Source organism: Megalobrama amblycephala, linkage group LG4 (assembly GCF_018812025.1).
Source record: "Megalobrama amblycephala isolate DHTTF-2021 linkage group LG4, ASM1881202v1, whole genome shotgun sequence".
NCBI classification, from domain to species: Eukaryota; Metazoa; Chordata; class Actinopteri; order Cypriniformes; family Xenocyprididae; genus Megalobrama; species Megalobrama amblycephala.
Window position 1 is genome coordinate 38,516,153 of NC_063047.1, and position 20,001 is coordinate 38,536,153.

The window sequence follows — 20,001 nt, forward strand, 5'->3', positions numbered from 1 at the left end:
TTTAATTATGACAGCTTATGACCCAGAGATTAATTTTACTGAAAACAGAACATTTTTCTTTTTGTTATATGAAGGTCACACTAAAACTTTTCAACGTGCCTTCATAATTACTTTTTTTTACTTTTCAAATTATTTGTTTTAAATTAATATCTACATAAAAGTCTTTGTTCTTAAACTATGAACATTTATTGTAAGAAAATAAAGAAAGAGTGAAATAAAATCCTTCAATATTTATTTTGTGAAAATGATTTATACCACATTTAAGCCACATGACAACTGTCCCTCAGACATAATTGATCAAAACTAAAAAAATATTTGTGCCTAATAGGGTTTCAAACATTTATGAAACACAAGGAGACTAATTTGTCATTGAAGAGCTTGAGATGAGATCAAATATAAGACGTCAAGAAAACATTTCCATTAAAGCTTTTCTTTGTTTTATTTTCCAAATAATGAAAACCTCTGAACATATTTAATTGTGTGAATTTATACATAAAATGCCAGCTATGAAATTAGCCTCAGCAAACACAAAAAAAAAACAAGTCTGGCATTCTATTGTTTAAAATGCAATTTCCATAAAAAAGACAAGATTGTTCATAAAAAATAAAATAATAATAATAATAAAACTCCTGTGAAAAATCTTGTACATTGTCAAAAGTGGTCACAGTAAAGTAAACAGGCATATACAGCCACACTACAATGTACATATATACCTCAAGAAAATGTAGCTTTTATCAACAAAACTGAAATAGCCTACAGTAAGATGTGCAGTAAGTTAAGATAAGTTAGCTGATGGCAGTGGTCGTCCCCACCAGGAGATGAAACTGATCAATTCCAGACGGGAAGCGGTTAGAAAAAAAATAATTATTATCTGACCTTTGACTATCTAACAAAACAATTCACATTATCAGTACAGAGGCCTGACCTTAGACTTCTTTAAATGGGAGAGTATTGATTGTCTGTGCACAACAGACAAACACCTCACGCAGCATGTCTGGGACAGTTCACTCAGTGCACGGACAAGCTGTCTGACGACTGGAACCTGAGCAATTAAACACACACACACACACACGTGTACACAGCACACAGACCTAAGGAAAGCTCACCGCATGAGCCAACAAACAAACTGAACACTGAATCGACCACTGTGTATGAAAGGAACACTTCTTTTGCTTGTGTATGTCATCCAGATTCTTTTGGATCTGATGGCAAGAACTATCAAGGCAAGTATCAATACCAATCTATTAAATGAATTTTGGGGGAGGATAAAATGAGTAATTATAGCCATTTAACATTATATTTGAAAGCCATATTCTAAGCCATTAAATGATGTGCAGAAATCTTACCTGTTTCTTACCACTTTTTGTATGTATGAATGAAAAGTTTAAGTTTATTTCTTATTATTTTTTTATGTTAAAATGGTGTAATCCAAATTGGTGGACATTTTATATGCAATTCAAATACATAAATTTTTGATTTTTTTGACTGCATGGTCAGTCTTTAACTTATCTTTTACAAACTCATTTAAATAAACTTATAACAAACATCACAGAATCTTACATACACAATATATTACAATGTTGTCAGTCTTATAATGTGTAACACTAACATTACATTTTTTTCCTGTGGTAAACACATACCTGTAACCACGTTAGTTTTTATTTAATTAATTCTAAATCTAATTAAATTTATATTTACTGCATTAAATTTGCAAGGGTATGGGTACTATTATCCACTTCATTATTATAATTTTCAGTATACATACCCATACGGATGGGTGTCTAAATACTAGCTTGATGGTAGTAAAAAAAAATAAAAATAAAATGCTTCAATGACAACAAAAAATAATTTATTATTAAGTATGTTCCTTACATGCTATTTCATCTGGTTTTTGCAAACTATATTTTAAGAGTAGTGGCCATAAATATACAGGTCAAAAGTTTCCTAGTGCTGATTTACAAGTCAACTGATATCAATTAGAGGTACTATAGTGGTTCATTTGAAAAAAGTACTTCTCTGAGCTCCTGAAATGCCTCAAGATAGATGACCTTTTGCACTGACCCCCACAGCATATTGATATGTGTATATGAATTCAGATTCAGAATCAATAATGAATGAGACATTTGTTAAAGCAACAGTTAAATATGAGGAAAACATTTAAATAAAATAAACAGAACCAGACCAACAAGGCAATTCAATACACAAGTAATGAAATTAAATTAAACTAATGTAGTTCAAATTAGGGATAATGATTTTTAAACAGATGATACGTGAGATTAGAAAGTGATCCACAAATATGAGGATGAGAACGTTTCTCATCAGTTTCTTATTTGAAGGTGAGAAAATAGGTGACACTATTTAAATTCAATAGTGATTTTGAAACCCCCACCCTCCCTGAATGTTTTTCTTACAAACTTGCTGAGAACGCACAGTTATCTGTCTAGTTCTCAAGTCTCTTTTGCCCACCGTCTCTATAGTGTTCACTTGACAAATTAATTCTGTAATGAAGTGTTATAAAGATATTTCAGGAGGGGGAGGGAATGGCAACAAAAAGAGAAGATAAAAAAGAGGGAGAATATCAAAGATAATCATAGGAATGAGGTAGGAGTGGCCCTGGGCCATGGGGTCAATCTAAAGCTGAGCTTGTTCAGCCTGCCGCAGGCACTGAGCTGGAACTAAGTAAAGCCAAGCGACCATGGGCATGGAAGCAAGCCAGAGAGCGTGATTCTGCAGGGGGCCGAACTGAGCCCCCTCTCTTTCTTTCTATCGAACTCTAACATTTTCATTAACACACAGGGAGAAAATGAGGGTGAGCCACAGAGAGAAATAGAGAGGGACGGCAGTCCATGACGCAAAAAAAAAAAAAAAAAAAAAAAAAAAACACATACAGACCGTAAGGGGGAAAATAAAAGAGGCTCCTATTTGTGATTGGAGAACTTTGGCAGTTATGTTACTGCATATATTACACACATTTTAGTAGAAACACTCCAAAAGAGAGGGGGTTAAATAGAGACACAATGAGGCGGAGAGGCGCCATTCTGGAGTGATGACTGAGAGACAAAGGAGGCCTGTCAGGCCGGCCAGACAGCTGTGAGTTGGGTGTCAAACTGCCTCCCCAGACCACCATCTGCTGACACCACCAGATGACACAGAAAATAGGATTACAGTAGCAAGGCATAAAAGAAGATGACGACCTAAACTCTGTAATATCATTGTCCAGAAAAAAAAATGCAGGCATGGATAAAGATGGAAGAGGTGAATGAGGTCAAAAAAACACTGTTATGGTGCACAAAAATACCACACAGATGAGGAGATCAGAGTTTAATTTGGGATTAAATAAGCGAGATCTAGTGGGAGGCCCTAACTCATACCACAGGACAAGCAACAGCAACTGACAAGCTTACTGAAAGCAGAAGATCACTCATGTTATTTCATTTCAGGTTGTTGTGTCATTGACCTTTAGTCATTTGTTTGTTATAATATAGAGTAAAGCTGAATAGCAGGTAAAATAATTATGGCCATAAGTGTGTATATATATATATATATATATAAAAAATTCACACTTTTAAGGTGCGGGAAAATATAATGTTGGATGCGGCTTGTAACCGTGTCCACTTCATGCAAAAAATAATTAAAAAAATAAAAATAAAAAGAGCATCATATTAGGGGATTCAAAGGACAACAAAGGTCATTGTGTGAATTCCATTTTAAAACTGACCTTTGTTTCACCTCATCTACAACTGGAGTCATTGTGAAAGCTAACTACTGCTAACTCATGGATAACTTTCAGTACTCATCAACTCGCGCAATTCATTGAGTAAAAAAAAAAAATCATAATGACTGAGTTTGAATGAACATGGGGCTGTACAGAGGGCAGGCTTACCAAACAGAGCCTCAGAGCTGTAGCATTCCATTTGTGTCCAGGAGCTGCTGAGGTGTAAGTCCCTGGAAGGACCCACCCTGCCCCAAGGCTGCTGTCGGTTCCAGCAGGAGCCCAACCGACATGTGACCAGAAACGACACTTTGTGGCCAAAGGTCAGTGCGGATTTCTGAATCTCTGCAAATCTCCCTAGGTATGGCATCCGATTAAAGGCAAAGGGGAGAGTTTAGCCTCCAACCTTAACCTGTTAAGACCCTTGAAGTCTTTTTTCTGACCTAGATTTGACTCTCTCATCTGCGATGTAAGCTATACTAATTACCCACCAATAGCAGCCCTGCACAACTCATTACGATGTTTCCTGGGCATTTAAGCAGAGGCTGGCGCCAGACTTACTTACTCTTCTAGAAAGGGCAAGGCATTCTCAAACCATACTTGATAAAGCCGTTGTTTCCCTTTGTGCTGGCCATGATGTGCAGTAGTCATTTGTTTAGGAGAACAACACAAGGCCAACAAAGATGGATTATACAGCACCATGGATTTGAAATTGGAGTTTTCCAAGTTAGTGATTCCATTTTCAAATGAATCAATAGGGCTCTTTTATAGTAAGCATTTATTAAAGTTAAAGCTGTTTTTTTTTTTTGGTTAAAAATTATGCAAAATCAATTTTTGAGCAAATACATAAGCCAGAGTTCAAAACTATCTCCTTAACATAATGTATAACATAATGTCTAATTAGAGTGGTACTGGTAGGTTTCCACGGGAAATTCGAGCATGTAGCCGTTCGTCTTTGCGTCATTACATCACGTCTGTTTACATAAAGAACGAGTCCCAGCTAGTAGGCTATATCATGTGAGGATGCTGCAGGTGACGGATCATTTATAGCCTTTTCGTAACGCCAAAACACACCAAATATACATAGTCACGCAACGCTGACGTTACAAACATTGTGAGAACAAAGTATAACAATAATAATAATTTGCACAGTTTGATGTGATATAAGCGATCGTTAGATGGCGACAAACTTACGGACTGCAGCTTTAATATTTCAAGGGACAGTAAATAAAAGAAGATATTTTGAAGAATGTTCCAACTGTTTTTTGTCCATATAATGAAAGTCAATAGGGTTCAAAACACCATTAAACCCCAGTGATTTCCATTATATGGACATCTTTTGTGTTCCAGTGAAGAAAGAAAGTCATACAGGTTTGGAACGACTTTAGCGCACAAATACATTTAGCTACTGAAACCTCGCCATGCTTACCCTTAGGTTTACCTAGACATGCACACACATACGGCGTTGGAGCCGAAGCAGGATGGTGAGTGCTTGTGCATGAGGGGATGGACAGCAAACCCCCTGCTGATTAGATAAGTCCTAAACCCACTCAAACACATGCAGCGAAGGCCATGTTTTCCACTCACTCTCTGTTTGCCTCTCAGAGGGAGAGGTGATAAGGTGGGCCATTTGGGGGTCATTGCGATTAGACAGCTAGGGAGAGCGCATTCCTGCCAACTCCTCACAGGACAGAGAGGCTTTAACACATCACACACTGACAGGTGTGTTACCGTGAGCCCACAGATATAAAGCTGCAAAATATATTAAAAAGATGTTTCAAGTATTCGCAAGTGAATTCTTTGAAGCTAACTGGGCTGGAGTCTAACTCGACCTTCTTGTGGACCCTTTTATCACAAAAGAGCAAGTGGTAAAACAGACATCATTTGCATTTCACATGTTTCAGCTGAAGCCTCTTCACAATCAAGCCGTGTCGGTGCTTGTCGGAGGGCGCACCAAAGGGCGGCGTCTGAGAGGAGGCACCTGGGGTGGCAGCAGGCCCTGCAGGGCTGTAGGGTGTGGGAGGAAGAGAAGACTTGGGATTACAGCTAATAGCATCATGGAGGGATCAGTGCAGCCTATCTCATTACGCCGAGGCACAATGAGCGCAGCGCTCTCAAAGCAGTTTATAATTATGGCTTTCCAGGCCACAAACAAACCTTGCTTATTACCCTTCTTCTCGGCGCTTTAGCTGTAGGAAATCAGCCGCTAATTGCGATATTTCCCTAATACTCAATGCACACGGGTGTCACGGGCTGTTTGCGTCTCGTCCCGCTGACGCTTAATAAAGTTTTTATCTGTCAAGCCGAAGAGTGGGAGACGAGCCAAGGTCACTGCTGCGCTCTACAGCTCGCTGAAGAAAAGGGGGGGAAAACGTTCAGCGTTGTTTACATAATTATATAAATAATATCCTATTTTTCCAGCAAAAAGGGAAACAAATAAATATTTTAATTTTGAGGCTGATTATGGAGCTGAAGGACGTTCAAGGATGTTTCTTCTCTAATCATCATGTGCAATTATGTACGTTCTTAATATATTCTCATTGCATTCTTGTGCATTTTTTCCCTCGCCCACTGTTTTCTATAACAATCATATTAAATGTGCATTTCATTAAATTCAAATTTTATAAAAAAAAAAAAAAACATCACACAGACGGTGGGGGAGGTGGGGCTGGTGCACGCCACAATTGCACACGCATCAAAACGTGCTGAAATTTAACTAGATGCTCTAAATGTTATCTTTAAAAAAAAAAAAATGAAACAAGGAGAGAGCAGTCTAAAAAATAATACCACAACATAACATGGGATGACACATCGGGTCCTAATTAATTGATTTGTGTTCTCAAACGGAGTATTTTATTATGTGCATTACTGCTGCTTTGATAGTAATTATCATGACTCCTGCAGTTCCCATAACCCTCGGCAGAAGCAGAGACTTCTCACCCTCCCTTATCAAAAGCTGTCAAAGCAAAGCGCCCCATTAGTCTCCAAATGTAATAAATTGGTTGCATGAAACACACTCATAGCACATCTCTTCTGAGGCAAAAGGGGGAGAGCTGTTGCAGGAGGATGTGAAAGGAAAAAAATGGAAATAATAAGTCTAATATCCTCAGATGGGGCCCCTGTCAGAAAGGAGTGAGTAGATGTTGACAGTTGTGTTGCGCGGCATGGCAGGGGCTCGTCAGTGAGCCATTTATTTGCGCTGATGGACTGATAGAAGCAGACTGCTGCTGATAATAAGGAGTTCTCCCACACTGTCTTCTGTGCATCTGAGTGCTAACAAACCCACTGTGGATCAACAGATTTGTCAATGTTAACTTTGTGCTGGTAGAGCTCAAAGATGGCTGGGCAAGATGTTCACTTCGACATAATACTGTATTCATTTTTTTAAAGAACTGGGAAAAAAAAAAAAAAAAAAAATCAGTGGAAGACAAAAATACTATAACAAAACAATAATATGCTGGTTGTTTCCATGCAATTATAATGAATGGAGCTTTCAAGCAAAAGATGTCTTGTGGCTATGCTAAAAGATGCGAAGGCACCATAAAATGACCATAATTCTAAAAATATGAGGTAAAGATATCAGATTCGTGAATGAATCGTTCCTTTCTAAAGAAGTGGATGATTCAGTTCACAAATCTGACCTGAATGATTCATTCACTCAAATCAACTCAGAGACTGTAATTTAGCTGCAACAATTCTTAAGTTAAACAATTCTACAAGTTAAAGTCATGATGAAACAAAAGTAGCAACAGATCTTTTCTTCTGTACTGTATCATACATCCATGAGATACAGTACATATTATTTATAAAAAAAAAAAAAAAAAAAAGGAGGAGCGAGAACTCTAGATGACTGGATGGATGCAAATCTGAATGTGAGCTTGCAGTTGATTGTAAAATAAATAAATAAAGGGTTAGTTCAACCAAAAATGAAAATTCTGTCATTAATTGCTCATGTCGTTCCATACCCGTAAGACCTTGAATCATCTTCTGAACACATTTTTGATAAAATCAAAAAAGATATTTTTGATAAAATAATGGCCGTTTGATAGACACTCCGAACCACTGATTCGAAACAAAAGATTCATAAAGCTTCGAAGCTTCATGAAGCAGTGTTTTGAAATCGGCCATCACTAGATATTGTTGAATAAATCGTTATTTTGATTTTTGGCACACAAAAAGTATCTTTGTCACTTCATAACATTAAGGTTGAACCGCCGTAGTCACATGAACTGTTTTAAATACCTTTCTGGCCATTTGAAAGTGTAAATTAACTTGCTGTCAATGAAGGCCTTACTGAGCCATCGGATTTTATCAAAAATATCTTAATTTGTGTTCGGAAGATGAACGAAGGTCTTACGGGTGTGGAATGACATTAGGGTGAGTAATTAATGACAGCATTTTTATTTTTGGGTGAAATAACCCTTTAAGCAGACAGAATAACTGGATAAGTCCTGTAATTTCACCGGAAGACATAGGCGTGTGTAAGAATGGGGAAGGCTTAGCCTTCCCCTGGCCACGGGTCAAAAATTAACGGGGACTTAGGTCAAAAATGCACCTGCACAATTGCAGCATTAAATATAGATCTGCTCATGTTGTATTATATTTTTTACACGTTTTATAGAATTGCACACTATAACCAATCACAAACGATTCTGTTGAATTCTGACTGAATTCTGCACTCTTGCGAATACTCTCAGTCTCATCATAAACTGATAAACAAACAGATTTGGTGATTGTGCTTTTAAGACGAGAATCTAAACTAATATAAATAGGTTTTTCTATTTACAACGTATTTTTGCAGCACTGAGCAGTACTGCTAATCACAAACATATCTGAAGATTTCTTGAATGCAATGGCCAATCAGACGCGTTTAATTTAGAATCCCCTCACCACTCAAAATGCCGGTGTTTTTGTCTTGTATTTAACTTGTAACAAAAAAGAGTAGATATTATGTAGGCTAAATAAGACGTTCACTGTACAGTAAGCTTAATCGATTAGCAGAACTTTGTGAGATTGCGATGAATTAAGATGACAGCTTAGTGAATATAAAGGAAGCGCTTTTATGCACGCTTTCTAAGCGATATATAACTCATTCCGAATTTGAAGAAAACGCATGATTTGCTGCATTAGGTAAGGCAATGGTAAGGCTATTTATTATTCGAACTGGCTGCTATGCCAAATCACGCATACAGTATGCTTGCCTGTTCATATTATAGTAGTTTGTGAACATAATCACTTTAAAAACAAGTGAGTTTATGCCGGGATGTGTAGGTTGCTGATAGGTGACATGTAACTATTTCATGACATTCTAATCAAATGTGTTTTTATGGAGGAATCACATCTAGCCTTACCCTAGAGTTGGTTCACCCTCAGCCTGTGCTCGAAGATCAAGTTAAACTATTTTGATTAAAAATAATGAGGTCAAATAAACGAATAAATAAATAAATAAACAGATGCACATTTGAATTAATCAAAGTAAGATCAATAAAATGTGCTTAGAAAATAGATATTCTCTAGAGTTTATTTTACAGAATTTTCATTCCTGCCGACTTTGGAGGGGAAGCTTTTCAATAAATAGCAACTTAAATTTTGGTCTGTTTTTTAAACTTTCAAATGGCTTCAGAAGATTTGAGATACAGTGCTGTTATCATGCTACTGCATTCTATTTGAAGCTTGAAAACTTCAGTTGTAATTACAATGAAAAGAGCGACAATTACATTATTCAAAATATCTTCTTTTGTGTCCAACAGAAGAAACAAAGTCATACATGTAATGAGGGTGAGCAAATGATGGCAATTATTTATTTATTTTATACGGTTCTTTTAAATTGCTGCTAAGCAGTGCTAGTTTGTATGCATTGCAGCAAATTCATATTTGCTGATGTGCACCGTGAGACAATAACCAAGCAACACCACGTCAGAGCAGCAAATTGTATTGAGTATGTAATTTGCTGTCCAATGCATTTTTTTTTTTTTCTCTCCATTTCACTCGCCCTTCTGTTTCCATGGGAGTGTTTGTTTTCATGTGTAACAGGTTCAATGTTGGAGAGACAAACTCCTAATCCTTTCCCTCAAGCCATGGCTTGAATAGTCTCATCTATAGTATCTCACAGCTCTGTGATTAACTAGCAGCAAATCCTGAGGAAAAAAATAGGAAACAATCTGATGATCAGATCTTACCCTGATTAACCCCAAAAAGTTCACTGAAAGGGCAAAGGTAGGACAACTCTTTACAATTCAAACAACTAGAATCTAGGATTGGGAACCTGAAATGTAAATTTTGTTGAAATGCAGCATTTATACATCATAAAGTGCTAGAGCTTGATATTAATGGAGATGAGTGATTGTTGTCCATCTGTAGGGTTAAGGGTCTTGGTTTAATCCTCTGCTTTAGCTATAGCATGCACCATATGGCTCAATGAGATCCATGTCCTAATCTGTCGCTGACCTCTGTCTGACTGCATGATAACGCATGGTGTTTAATATGATGTACACTTCTGTGTTAAGAAGCTTGGGTTGTACCAGGAAAGATATATGTTTAAACAAGTGTGGTCACTCGTTGACTTTTCAACTCATCGACTCAGTATGTTTTGTATATCAGTTAAAAACAACAAAAACACTAACAAAAATAGCTTTTTTATATACAATTCATTCTAGAAATTCTGAACTGCCATTACCTGAAGTGCTGTTTCATAATGCATTTAAAGATACAAATGTTTAATGAGCACTTTTAACAAAAACATGGTTTACAAATGGCATACTCATCATGATATGAAAACAGAATCAAAGAGAAAAAAAAGATTTATTAAGATAAATCACATTCTAGTGTAACATTTATCCTCTACCAGATTTTTAAAACAAAAATCAAATACAGAAAAGATGCTGCCAACAATCCCTCTTTACTGGTTAACAGTAGTTGGGGGGCAAATGTTGGCCTCTAATACACTGCAAAACCAAACAATGAAATTAATTAAATGAGTTTGTTTCACTCAAATATTAATGAAAGTTCACTGTACTTAATAGAATAAAGTTGTGTGAACTCAAAATTTCACTGCAGTAAGCTGAACTTAAAGGTGCCCTAGAATCAAAAATTGAATTTACCTCGGCATAGTTGAATAACAAGAGTTCAGTACATGGAAATGACATACAGTGAGTCTCAAACTCCATTGTTTCCTCCTTCTTATGTAAATCTCATTTGTTTAAAAGACCTCAGAAGAACAGGCGAATCTCAACATAACATCGACTGTGACGTAACAGTCGGGATCATTAATATGTACGCCCCCAATATTTGCATATGCCAGCTCATGTTCAAAGCATTACACAAGGGCAGGACGTCTGGATCTGTGCACAGCTGAATCATCAGACTAGGTAAGCAAGCAAGAACAACAGCGAAAAATGGCAGACGGAGCGATAATAACTGACATGATCCATGATATCATGATATTTTTAGTGGTGTTTGTAAATTGTCTTTCTAAATGTTTCGTTAGCATGTTGCTAATGTACTGTTAAATGTGGTTAAAGTTACAATCGTTTCTTACTGTATTCACGGAGACAAGACTGTCGTTATTTTCATTTTTTAAACACTTGCAGTCTGTATAATTCATAAACACAACTTCATTCTTTATAAATCTCTCCAACAGTGTAGCATTAGCCGAAAATAAATAAATAAATACCATACTTATGCAATTAGACATGTTGCATGACGAACACTTTGTAAAGATCCATTTTGAGGGTTATATTAGCTGTGTGAATTTTTTTTTTTTTATGTTGTTTAAGGCAAGCGCGAGCTCTTGGGGCGTGGAGCACTAGAATTAAAGGGGCCGCACACCCTGAATCGGCGAATTTATAATGATGCCCCAAAATAGGCAGTTAAAAAAATTTATTAAAAAAAAAAAAAAACTATGGGGTATTTTGAGCTGAAACTTCACAGACACATTCATGGGACACCTTAGACTTATATTACATCTTTTAAAAACATGTTCTTCGGCACCTTTAATATAATTAAGATGATTCGCAGCAGATTTCTAATTCCCAGCATACTTTGTGTCAGACTGTATAAATAAATGTCAAGTGTTATTTTGTGTGTTTTTGCACAAGATTAACATAAGGAGACATAAGTTAGTGTTTAAAGTTGTGTTATGTTGGGATTGACATATGTTAGTTTTGTAGGGTTACTATTGTGGTGAAGAGTAGAGCCTGTGGTTAGGTTGAGGACGGGCAGCAAAATTTTTAAGACCACATATACTGTATGTTGTTTGATTATATACATGCAAGTATATAATGACAGACTCTTTAGTTATAATAGCATGTGTTATTTGCAATCTAATATTTAAAAAAGATACGAATGTGATGTGTATACAAATTAACTGTATGTAATTAACATTACGATGAGTGGGACCAGGCTGAGAACTGTGGGAGCAAAAGAAGGCCGGTGATGTGATTGATAATGAGAGACACCTGTGCACCACACTGGCCTTGCTCCGCTTCCACGGCTATTGGCCACGACCCAATTGTCGCAAAAAAATAAAATAAAAAATAAATAAATAATATATATATATATAGTTTTACAGTGTATGCAGTAATACCTAGAAGGCCTCATGGTCAAGTCTGGGATAAAAATGTGATTATAAAATGGTTGATGTTGCAGAACTTGGTTCCATTTTTCTTTGAACCCTGTTGAACTCTTTTCTATTTGCACTAGCTCATCCCACACTTTAAGGCGTGATGAATAAAAATGGAATGTGAGGATAGGAAACAGACAGCAAATAATTTTTAGACATAAAAATGTGTTCAAGTGAAAAAATTCCAAAATTTAATATTGCCCTATAAATTATGTGAGATTTACTTAATGTGCTGTACATTTTGTGAAAGAAGAAAGGAAATGAGAATGGATACAAAATGAAATGAGAGGAAATGAGAATGAATACAAGCTGGATACAAAAACTACATGTCCAACTTGACCCATGAGGCTCAGCAACGAGTTCCTATTTTAAACAAAATCTATAATTACATAAATAAATGGTCAGTGGTACAGCTGAGAGCAGGGCTGTTGTAAAAGAAAAGACCGGGAATGTTAAAGGACGGCGAAAGCTTTTTACCTCCGGCAGCTAAGGCTTCAATCACAATAGCCTGGATAAAATGTGTCTACCCTATAGACTCATTATGATAGTACAATATGTCACACACACAAAGAGACAAAATGTGTCTTCCATTCTCCCATAGGGACACACGCACAGCATATTGATTTCTGCCTTGAAAGGGAAGCGAACACGCCATTCACGGCTTACAGTCGAAAAGGTTTTTTCTCCAAATTGTAAACGTAAACAACAAAGACGTATGCTGATTCAAACCTCTGATAAATTCATCTTCAACTACAAAAAAGGTTGACTGGTTGAACGGTGATCAATGCTAACTGACTGTGATCTGGTTTATGCTCACAACAGTAGAACACGGAAAGCTGTTGTGATCAGCTGCGATTAGGATTCAAAGAAACCGGTGTCATTTCCTAGGATCTGTCAAGGTTCTGAACTGTGGTAAAGACGTGGAAGCTGTCAAAGCAGATGGACGACATTTTGGTGCGTTAATGTACTTAACGCAATGCACAAGTTCAGCATAGACAGAGAGGCTTGTTTATTAAACAAGCAGTGTTAAAGAGGATAGATTCACCATCCTCTTTTATTGCTGCCTTCCTATTTAAAGCTTTCCTATCTCCTCTCCTATTACAGCTTCACAATTCATCTAAATAAAACTGGAACTACAATATGGCCAAGTATTCAAAAGAGTATGATTTGATCAATAAAAATATAGTATGTACCTTCAAATCCAAATAGCTCCCTTTTGAGTTTTGAGGACCTCAGTACTCATTCTATTAGCAGCAAAACATGGGCAATTTGTAGTCAAAAACCACTTGTTTAAGCGGATGAACATGAGTTTTATGTAGTATAAGCAATATGAAAATGTTAAATATTTCTATCACAGTTCGCATAGCAATCACAAAATTTGTTTCAATATTTGTTTTCGACCAAATTGTGCGCTTATGCGACATCAACTTACACAACAACTTCCCCGCTTGTTTGCTATGTGATCCCATCTAGAGATTGACACAATTCCGAGGGTGTAAGGAGCGAGACAATGAGTGTGGGATGAGATGACATAAAACTCCTTTTACAGCACAATGTTCCTGCATGGTGCGTTCTTTAATCGGAGGGCTCATTACATAAAGCCAAGAGCCAAGTGGGTCAGGCCCTGCCACTCATTCCGTGAAGCAAACGGATCAAAGATGTTTAGGCTTTAAAGAGGAATAGAAAAAGACATTTTTGAAGAGGAATAGAAAATGAAGGCCATGTCTTCTGATCCCCAACAAGGGAGAGCAGCCGTGAAAAATTATAGTCGACTGCACAAAAACGCCATCAAACTTTCATTCTGCTCCACCAATGGGACTTATAAAAAGAGCATGAAATTGAGAAAAAGGAAACACAGGGAGTCGCTGCACTGTGATATAGAGTCAATATGTATATTGATAACAACTTGATACTTTCTCATGGGTTCTCTGGTAAAATAGAAGGGCGAATGACAACAGATCTACGTATCTGTATGAATGTATGCAAATAGAAAGAGCACATTAATTTAAATGGAAACAAAATGGCCAAAATCTTTATGTATAAATAATATAATAATAATATATAATTAATAATAATAACTAGCCTAATTTGCAGAAGTGAACTGCTTTTAATGCAGGAATATTAAAATAGATTTCTTTTAATATATAAAGTATATTTAAAGGAATGTTATGGAATCAAATCAAGTTAAGCTCGACTGACAACATTTGTGGCACAATGCTGATCACCACAAAAATTCATTTTCAATTTAAAGTCATTTTCTTCTTCTTCTTCTTCAAAAAGCAATAATCTGGACTATAGTGAGAGACTTATAATAGAAGTAAATGGGGCTCACCGTTTCAAAAAGTGACTTTGTAACATGATTTTAGTGTGGGGAAAAAAAATAGCTGATCTTTTCTATGTAAAGTTATATCCAAATTTTTCAACTTTACCTTTGCCATGACAACCTTAAAATGACGATTTAGCTTTATATCTAAATTAACACAGTTTTAACATTAGCAATAATGTCCCCATTCACTTCCCTTGTGACTTTACCATAAACATTTCGATGAGTCGAAATTACGCTTTGTGTTAATCAATATTATGCAACAAATGTAGTAGATATTGAACCCGGAATAATCCTTTATTTTGCCCATTATTTTGTTATAGCATGCATTCTTATTGCTGCTTGTCTTGAAGGAAACTAACTTCAGTGAGCAGCTTGCATTTTTTTGTATCTCCTGCAACACATCCACAGCAAATGAAAGAGCCATATTTGTGTACGTTTTGTTAGCGAAAAAAAAATAAAAATCTGAAATGAACAAAACAAAATTAGTATCTGCTAAATGACAAATCACTGATTACTGAATCTTTATGAATGTTCATAAAAGGAATATTCAGATCCAGATGGCAAACCAATTCCCACCTAGGGATGTGCACAACTATATATTTTCAAAATCAAAATAGTCAGAGGGTTTCCTGAATGAGTAGTCGACTGATCACCTTGAGATTGTTTGCGACCAGTCAATTTGTCTAGTGTGAATCATTTCTATACCTGACATGATAACTTTTGGTCATAAAAATGTGCTGAATAAAACTCACAAAGTTCAAGTTCATGAATTTGTCCTGGGAATCCAGACCAAAACCAGCATCCACTTGAAAGGAGGGTGGGAAAGTACAACCAAGATCTGTCATTCACAATGGAAGATCAAACAAATGGATTTTGCTGCATCAGGAGTACATGGTTAAAGGCATTCAATGACATAGAGACACTGGGCCCTGTGGACCACTGAATAAAGCAAGTCTATAGACTGAATGCAACATGCGCCAGTAACTCTCCATTGAGCAAAATACATGGACCAGTGACATTGTATACGTCAGCAATATGCACCAGTGAACTTGCACAAATGGCTCAAATGACTGCATGCCAACAGTTTCAATCAAACACATCTTTATTAGGACATTTGAAGAGAACTAGGATGAAGTTAGCATAATTTATAGAATGTTCAAATCAGTCCGTCCCCCCCCCCATGTAATACATGCAGCTAAATCCCATTAAAACTGCATTACTTTGTTTCAGGGTCTTGCTCATGAAGTTGAAACAAAGCCGATTTAAAAAGAACTCTGCTTCCAACCATGAAAGGTGAAAAAGACAAAAGACATAATGAGCCAAAAAAAAAAAAGAATAAATCAACTGACAAATATCTAGTACTACATCAAAGGAGGCTTATTTTTTTTAACAAAGTTATTCTCTCCTCTTGTGATCCTCACATTGTAAATGCAATTAGGGTTAATTACCCACCTGTGTTGGGATTCTTGTAGTGGTGCAGAACAGATAATTACAGTTCAGGTACGCATTAACTAACTTTTGTTAACAATTAATCACTGTTTACATACTGGACACTGTTCTCTTTGTAATTAATGATCAGTTCTAGCAATGAGTAATCTCATCTTAACCCAGGTATGGCAAAAGAGAGCCTGTGTTTCAAACACTTGGATATAACGGGAATGTCATGAAGTAAAACTGCGAGTGATCAGAGGTTTCTGAGATCTACCAAATACTTGAGGAGCTAAGGTGTCACAGCATATGTTAGATCTGACTGAGATGTTAATGTTTTTCAAGGCTCATTAAACAATTTTTTTTTAAACAAATAAGGGACACTCACACTAGATTTTAAACTGCCAAAATGATTTTAGACATTTAATAAAAGCAAATTCTTTATTTAATTTATTTATATTTACATGAAAAATATTATTGAATATTGATATATGGTAAACAAAATTAGAATAACAATATAAAAGCTTAATTTAAATATATTATAATGTAGTATAATATTTGCATCAAAATTGCAGAATACATATTCAGTGTGTATATATATATATATATATATATAGCCAAAAGTATTGGGGCACCCCTATGAATCACTGAATTCAGGTGTTCAAAGGCCACAGGTGTATAAAATCAAGCACCTAGGCATGCAGACTGCTTCTACAAACATTTGTGAAAGAATGGGGTCGCTCTCAGGAGCTCAGTGAATTTAAGCATGATACCGTGATAGGTTGCCACCTGTACAATAAATCCATTTGTGAAATTTTCTAAATATTGTCTAAATATTCCACGGTTAACTGTTAGCGGTATCATAACAAAGGGAGTCGCTGCACTGTGATATAGAGTCAATATGTATATTGATAACAACTTGATACTTTCTCATGGGTTCTCTGGTAAAATAGAAGGGCAAATGACAACAGATCTACGTATTTGGTATGAATGTATGCAAATAGAAAGAGCACATTAATTTAAATGAAAACAAAATGGCCAAAATCTTTATGTATAAATAATAATAATAATAATAATGTATAATTAATAATAATAACTGGCCTAATTTGCAGAAGTGAACTGCTTTTAATGCAAGAATATTAAAATAGATTTATTTTAATATATAAAGTATATTTAAAGGAATGTTATGGAAGTGGAAGTGGAAGCAATTGGGAACAATTGCTTCCACTTAGGCCACGTAAAATCACAGAGCGGGGTCAGCACATGCTGAGGCGCACAGTGCGCAGAAGTAGCTGATTTTCTGCAGAATCAATAGGTATAGACCTCCAAACTTCGTGTGGCCTTCAGATTAGCTGAAGAATGGAATGGGTTTCCATGGCCGAGCAGCTGCATCCAAGCCTTACATCACCAAGTGCAATGCAAAGCGTTGGATGCAGTGGTGTAAAGCACACCGCCACTGGACTCTAGAGCAGTAGAGACGTGTTCTCTGGAGTGATGAATCATGCTTCTCTGTCTGGCAATCCGATGGACGAGTCTGTGTTTGGCGGTTGCCAGAAGAACGGTACTTGCCTGACTGCATTGTGCCAAGTGTAAAGTTTGGTGGAGGGTGGATTATGGTGTGGGGTTGTTTTTCAGGGGTTGGGCTTGGCCCCTTAGTTCCAGTGAAAGGAACTCTTAATGCTTCAGCATACCAAGACATTTTGGACAATTTCATGCTCCCAACTTTGTGGGAACAGTTTGGGGATGGCCCCTTCCGGTTCCAACATGACTGCGCACCAGTGCACAAAGCAAGGTCCATGAAGACATGGATGAGCGAGTTTGGTATGGAGGAACTTGACTGGCCTGCACAGAGTCCTGACCTCAACCCGATAGAACACCTTTAAGCTGCGGTCACACTAGACTTTGAACGTGCAAAATTTCTTCGGATGATGTCGTGATTTGACATCACGGTCTACAGCGTCTTTTTTTATTAATATGAATTCAACATATAACTTAAAGTAATACATTCAAAATGTAAAAAAATATAGAACAAACTCAACTTTACTGCAAAAATATAATTCTTTTAATTCAGCCAAGAGGTTATGCCGTGACGAATCGATCTTCTACTGGTCGCACATCTTCACGTGATGCGAATTCGCAGGTCAGAGTTCACCAAACTTGAACTTTGGCACACAGCGAAATGCAAAATGTTTTGAAAATGCAAAATGCACAAGCTTGCATTTCCGGTCTGACTGATTCGCATACGTTTGAATGGAAGTCAATGGAATGAAAAGTGCAGTGTGACCGCACCTTTGGGATGAATTAGAGCGGAGACTGTGAGCCAGGCCTTTTCGCCAACATCAGTGCCTGACCTCACAAATGTGCTTCTAGAAGAATGGTCAAAAATTCCCATAAACACACTCCTAAACCTTGCGGAAAGCCTTCCCAGAAGAGTTGAAGCTGTTATAGCTGCAAAGAGTGGGCCAAATCCATATTAAACCCTACAGATTAAGTCATTAAAGTTCAAAAAGGCAGTTAAAAGGCAGGCATCCCAAAACTTTTGGCAATATAGTGTGTGTGTGTGTGTGTATATATATATATATATATATATATATATATATATATTTTTTTTTTTTTTTTTTTTTTTTTTAAAGAAGTGTCTTGCTTAGGCTGAATTTATTTGATCAAAAGTAGAGTCAAAATACTGCAAAATATTATTACAAAATATAAAATAACAGTTTTCAATTTTAACATATTTACAAATGCTGAGCATCATTACTCCAGTCTTCAATGTCACATGACTCTTCAGAAATCATTATAATATGCTGATTTGCTGCTCAAGAAAGACGTTATTATGAATGTTGAAAACTGTTGTGCCGCTTAATATTTTAACCATCTACTCAAGCTCCATTTTTCTCTTTTTAATTGAATTTAACAGCTTTCTAAACCTGTTCTAATGCAAAGCAAAATGAGAGTTTTGTCTATGTTTGATCCTCAGTCAAAAAGGCTTATGACATTTATATCAATCATCTTTTGACTAAAAATGTGTCAGGTCAGCGTTCACCATACTTGAACATTTGTATGCAGCATAAGAAAATAATTCTCTGCATATCCTTACATAGTTACTCTCTTGGTTTTGTGTGCTTATGAATGGAGGTGAATGAAACACAAAGGTGTGGTGTGACCACCCCTTTAAACTAATATCATGTTGCACCCTGGGTTTAAAACATGAGATAAACATCACAGGTTTGAGATTCACGGCCAGACGGCTCAATCACACTCACACACACACACAGAGAGACTGTAGCCCGACATTGGCATTGTTTCCGTTTGTAATCCATCCAAATGCTTGTCTAGGCTTCCTCTACTTTTCAGTTCAGTTGTGCTGGCAATTGGCTTCAGCACCTAGAGCGTCTGACTGTGGGTCAGTGTGGGCATAAGGCTGAACTCCCCTCACCCAGTGCTGGCGGACCAGGGGGCTTTTCAGGAGATTTGTTCCAGTTTATCTGCATATTTCAACTGGCTTTAGTGTGCTGCTAACTGATAAAATGCTGCCAGTCTCCCCGAGCTCTGCCAATGCTGAGGCTCACTGACCTTCCACTGAAGATTCCTTTTGAACGAGGGGGAAAATGGGGGAAAAAGACAAAAAATAAAGGGAAAAATCCAGGCGGGTGGTAAGAGGCTCCAAGTTTTATCATGTTGGGAACAAAAAAACAGAGACGTCAGAAGGGAAGGTTCCCTTTCCAAACACAAATGTGCATATATCCACACACACGAGCATACAAAATACCAGCATCACAAGCTGGTACCAGCATGGCTTCATAGATGATTAAGTGTAACAGACAAGCTTCTCTATTGCCATCACCCACCTGCACAAGTTAAACCAGCATAGCTACCATAAAAACATAGCCACACACCGTGTAAAAGGACTGTGTG

The 20,001-nt window shown here is 36.8% G+C and overlaps 1 protein-coding gene across 4 annotated transcripts in view; it reads right to left on the bottom strand.

Moving 5' to 3' along the window:
• Positions 1-20,001, bottom strand: part of fam172a (family with sequence similarity 172 member A) — a 209,896-nt gene that overhangs the window by 33,980 nt on the left and 155,915 nt on the right. The gene's annotated exons all lie outside the window — the stretch shown is intronic.